General features: G+C 37.2%; 1 long non-coding RNA gene across 6 annotated transcripts; it reads left to right on the forward strand.

The window, feature by feature from the left end:
* Positions 1-6,694: 6,694 nt before the first annotated feature.
* On the forward strand, positions 6,695-10,799 carry LOC127968763 (uncharacterized). 6 transcript variants are annotated; one of them, XR_008156116.1, is made up of 9 exons: positions 6,695-6,754; positions 6,849-6,901; positions 7,339-7,685; positions 7,870-7,982; positions 8,915-9,023; positions 9,171-9,260; positions 9,375-9,438; positions 9,736-9,973; positions 10,041-10,799. It is a non-coding gene; the product is annotated as an uncharacterized LOC127968763 (long non-coding RNA). The 6 variants fall into 6 exon arrangements; XR_008156119.1 differs by having other exon boundaries at positions 6,734-6,754; positions 6,849-6,895; positions 7,615-7,685; XR_008156120.1 differs by having other exon boundaries at positions 6,740-6,754; positions 7,615-7,685.

Below are 10,799 nucleotides of genomic sequence, written 5' to 3' on the forward strand. Positions count from 1 at the left end.
AATCAGGGATGAAGTTTATGTTAAATTCTGCTGGTGTACTCAGAGTCAGCACAGCGCGAAAGTGTAGGTCCGACCTTGTGTTTCGACCCCATTACTTTACAGACCTTCAAACTTACAGGACTGACGGCAGGAGGCGTTTCATTCGGCTGCGGTCCTCTCCTGCTCAGACACACTTACAGTCATGGCAGTGACATAAATTCTGTGTTTTGCGAAGTTTGCTGTTTTAGCTGATGTGGTGTTCATTCACATTGTTTCTAGATTATTGTGTAGAGAGATCAGATGCATGTTTAATAATTGCTAAAAGCTTCACTGGACAAAAAACAAACCTTTCATAAAAAGTTTTACAGTTTTTTTGATCCTGACACAAAATGACCAGCTAACATTAACTGACTAATGATATCAGCAGCCCTGGGAAAGTATGAATAAGTACTTCATGTGAAATCACTATCATACTAATGAGATCGTAAGAGCAGACTGATTGCTATAAAAAGGAGGGAAGATGTGCAATCAAGTGATACCTCCAAAGAAACACGCGTAGCCATCATCCCTTTGCATCAAAATAGCCTCACATACAAGAAAAATTCAATAAAGTATATAGCACCTGAAAGATTGATGAAGCTCTTTGGGACATCTAGAAAATCGATTGTTTTGAGAAGAAAAGGTGAATGCTTGAGTCCTGTGATTTGCAAACAGTGCAGCATCCTCAGACCATCCATGTGTGGAGTTGCTTTTTAACCAACGGAGTGGGCTCTCTCATAATTCTGCCCCAAAACACTGCCATGAATGAAGAATGGTATCAAAACAACCCGCAATGGCGATTTCTTCCAAAGATCCATGAGCAAATGTTGATCTGTGCATTTTTCCAGCATGATGGAGCACCATGTCACAAAGCAGGAGTGATAAAAAAGTGGCTCGAAGATGATTACATTTAAATTTTGGAGCCGTGGACAACCTCATGGATGTCAATGTCATAGAGAACCTGTGGTCAGTCCTCAAAAGGCGAGTGGACAAATTGAAACCCACAAATTGTGATTAACTCTGGGAACTAGTAAGTCAAGAATGGATCGCCATCAATCAGGATTGGGCCCAGAAGTTAATATCCAGCATGCCAGAGTGAATTGCAGAGGTTATGAAGAACAAGGGTCAACACTGTAATTATTTATTTATTTTTTTACAATAAAAGCCTCTAAAACTTATTAATTGCTTATTATTGTTTTTCAGTGTACCATAGAAACGTGGGGGAGGGGGGATCTGCAAATCCTGAAGCAGCAAACTTTGCAAAATACAAAACTTTTGGCCATGACGGTACTCTACTAATGGAACTGTTGAAGCTCCCCATCACTCTTGTAAAACCCTGAGGTCATTCTTTACCCTGGGGCATCATTTTCCATCTCACACTGTAATACTTGGGTAGTTATTAAACTTGAGTAGTCAGTTTTCCATATTTTCTTTTTTTTTAATCATTGTGCAAAGCAGGTATAACTCAGGGTTAGGGTTAACATTTACCTGGTCCTGACCAGATTAAGTGAAGGTCATGTATCATTAAGAATTGAATGTAGAATCCTTTAAAATTTCAAAATCAATTCCTAAATATAACTGAGTTAGCAAATGGAATGCAGAATTACAATTAGAATTATAATTAGAATTTTCAATTTTTAAAATAGCACAGCAAATGTTTTCAATACTATTTTGATGGCTGTCTTGACACTCTTGTTTTAAACTTTTCAAAACAAAAATTAAAATCAATCTTTAAAAGTTTGAATGTTTATATGCATTTTGGACAGAAAGACTAAAGGATTGATGGATGGATGGATGGATGGATAAAGGGACAGATCAATTATAGATAGATAGATGGATGGACTGATGGATGGATATTCTTCCGGAAAATTAAAAATCCTTAAAAGGTTGAATGTTTACATGCTTTATGGACAAAGAGAATAAAGGATTGATGAATGAATGGATGGATGGATGGATGGATGATAGTTGTTTGGAGGGATGGATGAATAGATGGTCAGATGAAAGGATAGATGGATGAATAGATGGATGGACGAATAAATACTCAGATGGATGGATGGATGGACAGAAAAATGGATCAATGATAGATAGTAGGATGGATGGGTGGATAGATGTGGGATAGATGATGATGGACAGATTGTCAGGGTTGGCAAGGGAGGAACTCAGGTGCAGACAGGAAGTAAATAAACACAGGATTTATTTAACAAAAAGGGAAAACAAAAACCCACGAGGGGGAAAACACGGAATAAGGTAAAGACTAAATAACTAAACAGAACTGGGCTGACATGACAAACAAACTCTTAACACTAACTACAAACAAACACTCACGGTAATACAAGGACTTCAGAGGTACAGACACAATCACAAATGTGGAATAATCTCAGACGTGGAACAATCACAAATGATGAACAATGAACCGACGAAAAACAGAGCACACTGGGAGATCTAAATAGGGGAACTAATCAAGACACGACAGGTGGCACAGATTGGACAATCAAACAAGACTAGGATAACAAGGGGGGCGGGGCAAGGGAATGAGACAACACAAGCACATGGCCCAAAGACAAGGCCATGTGCTTGTACACAAAACACGGGTCTGCCATGATCCTGCCTCAAGACTAGGAAAAATCAAGGACACAAGGGCAGAATCATGACACAGATGAACAGATGGGTGGATGGACAGATAGATGGACAGATGGATGGGTTGATGGTAGGATAGATGAATAAATGATAAATAGACAGACAGACAGACAGGTCTCTAAATTACTTAAGTTAACTTAGTTATTAAAAATACTTCTGTAATTTTAAATGAATCAAATTGAAATTCAGCCCACAGATTATAGACATTAAAGGACTAATCCAAATTAAAGAGTCTCCAATATGGGAATATTTGAGAGAGAGATGTCGATCAATATTGCATGAGGTCATTTTAGCCTCCTTAACGGGGCTGCCCTCTTTATGCCTGAAAACGGAGGCTATTTTCTCCTGTGCTATTCTCATCCTGGCATTTCCTGGGCTGATACCTATGGACAAACCTGTCTGTAGGTGTCATGTGTTCCTCTCAGCAGTGGGCAGCTGATGCGCTGGAGGCTGACATGCTGAATAATTGATTCTCTTGAGTTAGTATGTTCTGGTAAGCCAGCAGAGGAGTATTAAAAGAGGTCTGGGCTCCTGCTGTCTGTTACATGTAAAGGATAAGAGGACTAAAGCCGTGGGGGACATTAGCATTTCACAGACACATGAAGGCATTACTGGTAGTCTACCAGTGGATTTTTCTCCTCGTTTTTTTGTTTTTGTTTTCAGTTGCCTGCATTAAAAATGTATTAGAATGTGCATGTAAAACAAAGGTGGGATTCGCTTTTGTTTATGGCTGCCACTGACCATGGCATAATGATAAAAGCTAATGAGAATAGAGTGTAAAACAGCTTAGAGGCTTTTTGAAATGAGTTTGCATAACAGTTATTACATTACAAATGCAAAACTCATTTTTTGTTCATTTAGTTCCTTCTTTTTATTTTAATTATTTAGTTTTTCAATTGGCCTTTCTTTATGTTGGAATGCTCGTGTCTTCCAATAGAAGTTTCTCAACTGACTCTCATAGTCTGCTTCAACAAGGTTAAACAACACTTTTAAATGACTAGAGAAAATTGAGAAAAGAACTGTGACATGCATAAAAAAATAATGCAGAAATGTCCACTGGATAATGCAAAATGAAGAGTTTTTGTCCGTATAATGCATTGGACCCAAATTACTTTCATTTTATGGACCATACGATTCTCAATAAAAAAATTCGATGTCCAATTGAAAGTCACGAAGAAAACCACTGATCAACCAACTCACTTAACCCATGTGAATTGTTCCTGGGCTCTATGACTTTTAACCGGAAGAGTGAATCCGGATACAGAAGATTTAAAAATAAGGGAAAATGATTCAGGTATCCTCAGTGATCAACAGATGTGTGTCTCTATGTCATCTATGTCTCAGCAGAAGATATGAAGGAGTAGCCTATAGGCAACCGTGTCAGGTTATATTCGAGTACAGTCTTGTTTTATTAATTTTAAACAGGTATAAACTGATCATCCTGGGACAGGTTAATGGAATCATCATTTCCTGTGTGAAATCTAATTTATTATTAGAAAGTGCAGTGTGATTACATGACTTGCCTCAGGTCTGAAATCTGATACTTCGCATACATCTTGCATAATATTTCAAAAGAGGAACAAAATTTCATTTTGCACCCATTTGGTCCCCTTGGCTCCCATCCGAACTGCTCATTTTTTTTAGGGGCCATGAAATGCATTTTTTGCACCAATATTTATAAAAACAATTTTCTTTATTTATGTGCAGTTTGAGTTTGGTACTCTTACTCAACATCATTATGGTATATCATTATGAGGTTGATGCAAAGACATGAGTTGTTCTGCTTGATTACATTCGACGATGACGCATGTAATCATCGAAGGGGAATCATAACGTCACTATTCTTCTGATTTCAAATCCGGGCATTTCACAAAGGTAGAAAATAATAATTCACATTTTAAACTTGTTTCAGAAGTTCGTGTTTTTATTGCAGTGTAACTTTAAATATAAAGAGCATTTTGATTGTCCATTCAAGTTAAAACACGTTTGTGCACCTCTTCAGATGATTGTAGACACATTTGTACCATAACTTCCCACTTGTCTATCGATGATTTGTTCATGTGCTCCAGGCACAAGATGAATGCTAGAAGAAAAGAAGAATTGAATTCTGTGCCGTGACTGTATATAATGATGATGAACACCGGTATCAGTTGCAGGTCATCAGAGACACATCCAGACCCTCAGAAAGGGCAGCATATCGATTTCCTGTTTTGAAATGTCTGTGGCGCTTAGTACCCTGCCATTATCCCCCATTTAAATTAGGACCTGTCACAGCATGCAGTGGATAGAGTCGTAGTAAAGCGAAGCTGGTGCTGACTTTGAAACTTTGTTTTCGGGGAGGGATGTCCTCCTAGGCTAGGTCAGAAAACACATCAGACTGCTCTGGTGCCTCTCTGGATGATTAGCTCCAGAATTGGTTAACTGACATCTATTTTGTAAGAGATCAAACCAGCAGATTCGCTCATTAGCGCCGAAGCCGTACGGCCCGTGTGACTCTGGGTTAATGTTGATGTTTCCTCCATTATCATGTGGTTGTTCATCATTAGCCAGTCTCCATTTACAGGCCAAACAACACCTGTACCTTCTCCTCTGGTGACTTGGAAGCTATAATGAAAAGTGGCTGGAGGAAAATCAACTCAACCTCATTACTAGAGAAAATGAGTTTTGTTTCCTTAGTCAGGTGAGTTTGCTCGAATAACAGGACTGGATCACTACATTAGCACTCTTTTAATGACCTTTAATCTATCTGTGACCTTTAATCAATCTGTATCTTTAATCTATCTTTAATCTATCTATCTCTGTGCCCTAGTGCTGACCTAGTGCTCACCGCTTAGTATGCGCCACTGATCAATGCTGAATCATCATTAACAAAAGAGCTCACTTTGGTGAAAAATGTGCTCCGCGGCTCCAGACATCTTTCTTCATTGATGACCACACACACACACACACACACACACACACACACATTTATATAGTTATCCTACATTTGAATTAAATAGATTTTATTTGAAATATATTAGTAATATAATAGTTATACTGTAAGTACATTTTCCCAAATGGGCTACTTAATATAAATACACTAATTAGCGCTAACACTTAAATTGATTTTGTCAGATAAAGTACCAGATGTATTTTATAACTGCATTGATAAAAAAGTCTGCTACAATTACTTTACATAAAACTTTAGTGGATTTTTACTTATATTATCACTAAGTTCTATTTGGATTTCTATGGAAAATACAGTAGAAATCTATTACTTCAATAAAACCCTTTAGGTGTACTAATAGTACATGATTGGATTGCATCCATATGTGTTTAGATGTACCAAAATTCACAATTTAACAGTAAGTATATACTTTTAGCATAAAGTACTTAAGGTGATTATTATCACTATGCAAAACCCCACTAAGAGTGAACTGCAGTGTTGTTTGTTCCATGTGCTTTCTACATTGCCTCAATACTGGATGCACTGAATGATGCAATAATTAATAAGGACAAACAGTAACACTTTATAATAACTGCACACTATTAATCATTAATTAAGCATTAGTAAACAGATAATTCATAATTTATAAAGCATTAATAGACAGTAATAAGCAGTTTATAAATACAGATATAAATGCTTTATTCTTGCACTTATAATGTCTTTAATAATTGTATTTTCATACTTTATTCATGATCAATTTATCATTTCTCAATGAAGTATAGCATTATTTACAAACCAGTTATTTAGGAGTTGCCAGTGATTCATAAGATCACAAGAAATGTAGTAAATTCAGGTAGTTATAAAGCATTTAGTAGTGGTCAGTTAACTATTTTTGTGAGCTCATCTAAAGTGAGTCTAGTTATGCCTTGTAAAGCCTTTATAAAGGATATTTAAAGGCTCAGTTATCTTCTAAACAAAAAACGGAAACAAACACAACACAGTGATACAGAACATAGAAATATTAACAGCTTGTAAATTTAATTTGTAAAAGCTTTACAAGGCATAAATCAACAAGTCCTCCAACTCATACGACCGTATGGGTCGTTTGTCACGATCCATAAATACGACCCACACGAGCGTTCTCTAAATTAGCGCCCCTATTGGCAACAGGAGGTATGATAAATGAACTTTCGCCTAAATGCATTGTGGGTTTATTTTAACATGTTTGCTATTTGCGTTTTGAATTGTTTGATTTAAACTCTCCCAGATGTTCGTGGATTTTGATGATATGGATTTTAGATGACTTCGAGACATGTACAGGTAAGGTTTTCTCCCGTCTCATAAAGTCAAATAATCAAATCGATACTGGACACTGTATGTCCTATTAAACCAGTTTGACGTTCAAATCATTTAATCGAAATCTGCAGCTTTATAAAGTTAGTTTTCATTGTGATATTCGTTTGAAATTCGCCTGTGGTGGAAAGAGGTCATGTAAAAGTCGCGCATTTACCATGTTTTTACCATAGTAACATGTCGCTGAACCATGTCACGTGTTATAAAACCTCAGTAACCACAACTCAATGTATCTCCCGTCATAACTGTAGTTTTACTTTGGTATTTGTAGTATAAACACGTTACCATGCTTTTCACCACAGTAACTGTGCTTATTGTGTACTCTTTAGTTAAGTAACACATTTGCCATGCCTTTAATACCTTTTTGTAATGTAATTGTGATTCAGTGTTTTTTTTCTTTTCAGTTTTGCAGTTTCTTCATATCACATACATCTCCAGCTCCTACAACAACATTCAGTGTCCAGCAGCTCTTTATGATGCTCTCTCTCTCTCTCTCTCTCTCTCTCTCTCTCTTTCTCTCTCACTCTCTCTCTCTCTCTCTCTCTCTCTCATTTTCCTTTCCTATTTTTCTGAACTGTAATTCATAAATAAGTCACACATATTTTTCTTTCTTTCTCTTGTTCATCATGGCATATTTTCACAGCTCAGAATCAGATTTTGATCAGTTCTTGTATTAACAGGGAACTTGTACTCGAAGCTCAACTTGAAGAAGTTTCCAGTGAAGATGAAGTCCTTCAAAGGTTCGACACAGGTAATGTTGAAGATATGTAGTTATAACTGATTTACTTTAATTAATTTATCCTTACTTTATGTTAATAACCTTCCTTATAGTCCTTCCTTTCAAATATTTTGTTCACAGATCATTTCTAACACACTGTCTAAACATGTATGTATTAAAACAACAACAACAACTTGTTACTTTTTCTTTATTCCAGCTGAAAAGGAAGACCATGGGCCTGTCAAACCTTGTTTGTGGAGAGGGATGAATTTGACCATCTTGTGTGTTTACGGAGAAGACCAAAAGCTGCTAAGGCAGATATTTCCAGAGGTACGTCTGTGTTGATCTGAGCACCTCGACAGAACTTTACTGCAGTTACATTTTGCACCGAATTTTATGTTTTTTACTTTTTTAAATACCTCACGACCCCATCAGTACAAACCCTGTGCTATGTCAAAGTATTAATAATTCAAACAATTTCAGCAAATTCATATGATATTGTACAAGCGTACTCTCCAGCTTTTCCTCCTGCTGTCATTGACCATCGCCTCAGCTCTCATGCAGACTGTGTCCATTTTAAGTAGTCAGAGCGTTATATCCTAAAGTTTATATTGAGTCCACTGTATTCTTTATTAGCACCGTCTTAACCCGTTCTAACAGTACATGATATCTGTCCGCACCTCACAGTCTGCCTTTATTTCCATGTTGATTTTAATTGAACACGTCTGTTTAAAAGCAAGTCAGGAAATGCTGTGTAACTTGTCATGTGACACATCAGATCTTCAGTTAATTTGGCCAAATTAGATCATTTAAGGCTGTTCACACCAAGAATAGTAACTACAATAACTATTTTAGCATCCACACCAACATCAACCAATGATAAAGTTATGTTTATTAATATACACACTTCATGCGACGTTGATGTCTGCCACTTTAAATGATCAAGCTTTTGAAATGTGCATTTTGATTGGCTGTTTAATGTTCATCAGCTGGAAAATATATTCCACTGATGTTGTTCCTCTGTGTCATTAAGTATGGACTCATCCTTGGTATGAAGAGGTCTTTAAACTGCTTACAACAATCCTGCTGCATGTTATAGTGTAGAAAATAATTGAGAATAATATAGCTTGAAGATACAGCTTTCTTCCCTCTCATTTTGTTAAACTCAAACGCAAGATTTTGCCTTTCTTTGCTTGTTTGTCTTCATCTTAGTCCTTTACTCTCTCCCCTCACTCACACATTCTCTCTTGCTCTGTTGTAAGGTACAAACAGAGCGGATGGTTGCATGATGGCCTCTTTCAGGTTTGTCAACTGAATGTCTACTAGTGTGGCTCAGCAAGTTCCTGTCATGATCAGCCCTCTCCAAGAAAGGTTTGTAGAAAATTGTAATCAATATTCATTTAATCCTCTAACCTGAATCTTTTGGTGAATTTACTTAATTATATCTGTCTTAATTCATATGTTTAACCAGCAATAGTAATTAAACATGGGGTTAATAGACATATTTTTGTTTTACAGCTGAAGAGCAAAAACACAAAGAACATCAGTCCTGTTGGGGATGAGGAATGAACATGGCTCTATTGTGCCCAAACAGAAAAGAGTGAAAAGGTGCTCATCCCCATTGATGTGTCTGTATTCAAGCAATGCATTAGTACAGCATATGATGTTGATCTCTATTCAAGTCAGCAATTATCATTTTTCACATATACATCTTTTTATAAGTCCTAGAATGAACAAATCATCAGGGCATCATTTCTGGAATTTGGGCAGAAAATGACTGAATATGGTGAGTACTGACACCTGCACCTGTATTCACCAAAACTATTTTTCTTATGGACTTACAGTTTTTGAAGGAGGATGAAGTCAGTTGATGGAGAAATGAAGAACGAGATGTGTTGTATATGAAGACTTCAGATGCAAAAGCCTTTAAGTTCTGTATGAAATGTTCTTCTAAGAAGAATTTTAGAAGAAAACTTCAGGTGGAACTTAGATGCCTTTGCATCTGAAGTCTTCATATGTACTATGAGTTTTCAATACATAACTGATTTGTTATGACTGTTTTTATTATTTTCTACTTGTACAGAAAGACTGCAGTAGAAGGAAAGCTGGTACTGAGAACATTTGTCTTCACTCCAGACTAAAGAGAAGCGGGTCTGAGGCCAGAGATGGAGGAGTCAATGGTCACCAAATGCAGCGCTGCAGCCTGAAACTGTGAAGACTGAATTCCCAAACAGCTCTGTGACCGCACAGATGTTACGGCCATAAAAGAAACTTCACAACTGAGAGCCCATACCTCCAACAACCTTCAACAGGAATCAATGGTATGTCCATTACAACAATTCTAAATAATAATAATATATAATTGACACAATGATTTTGTCTCTCCAGGACATCTACGCAAGGTTTTTCTTTTGTTGAGGACCGTCAGAGACTCCAGCCACACGAGCCATGGATTGCTCTCAACATCACCATCAGACAGACATTATCACAGAACCAGCACCAGCAGACTGCAAAACAAGTTCCTTCAACAGGCAATCAGACTGAACTGAACTCGTACCAGTAACACCACACACACACACACACACACACACACACACACACACACACACACACACACACACACACACACACACACACACACATACACACACCAGCAGCCTCATACTGTGTGCACTGCACTCTATCAGCTACACTGACTGGACTCTGACTCACTATTATTCTGCAACCTGATATTCTGTTTGCACTAATTCATACTGTGCTGAAAGTGAAAGTGACGTGACATACAGTCAAGTATGGTGACCCATACTCAGAATTTGTGCTCTGCATTTAACCCATCCGAAGTGCACACACACAGAGCAGTGAACACACACACACTGTGAACACACACCCGGAGCAGTGGGCAGAGGTATATCTACAGTATACAGTGATTGTTGTTAATTGTTTTCATTTTGTTCTCTCTGTATAGTATAGTATTGCACTATATTTTCTACCTGTATTGAGCTCTTATGTATACGGTTTATATTTTTGATACTGTATATGTGTTGCAAATATATTCAGTACTTGTCATGCTGCAGTTTGCAGAAAAGCATTTTACCACCTGTATACTTGCATTCATGGTATTGTGATAATAAAATGATTTGATTTGAA

Source organism: Carassius gibelio, chromosome B12 (assembly GCF_023724105.1).
Source record: "Carassius gibelio isolate Cgi1373 ecotype wild population from Czech Republic chromosome B12, carGib1.2-hapl.c, whole genome shotgun sequence".
NCBI classification, from domain to species: domain Eukaryota; kingdom Metazoa; phylum Chordata; class Actinopteri; order Cypriniformes; family Cyprinidae; genus Carassius; species Carassius gibelio.